The sequence below is a fragment of the Phascolarctos cinereus genome, unplaced genomic scaffold, assembly GCF_003287225.1.
Source record: "Phascolarctos cinereus isolate Bilbo 61053 unplaced genomic scaffold, phaCin_HiC Scaffold_5;HRSCAF=322, whole genome shotgun sequence".
In the NCBI taxonomy this organism is placed as follows: domain Eukaryota; kingdom Metazoa; phylum Chordata; class Mammalia; order Diprotodontia; family Phascolarctidae; genus Phascolarctos; species Phascolarctos cinereus.
In genome coordinates this window covers 440917980-440918244 of record NW_027555958.1, presented here as the reverse complement: position 1 = coordinate 440918244, position 265 = coordinate 440917980, and positions in this window count along the sequence as shown.

The window sequence follows — 265 nt, the reverse complement described above, 5'->3', positions numbered from 1 at the left end:
TGGTCACTTCTTAAAAGTTTAGTCACCAAATGAGTGTGAGAAGGATTATTTTTCATTGAATGAATTTCTTGGTGAATTCTTAGTAAGAGAATGATGGCTCACGGAGTGTCCATCATAGGCTTAGATCTTATACTATGACACTTGTGAATTATATTACCTTACAACAAATATCTTCATGACATAGAGACCCAAATGGTCTAGTATTAAAAATGTGCCTGAGGGTCTGAAGCAGGATTTGAACTCAGGTCTTCCTATTTCCAAGTGA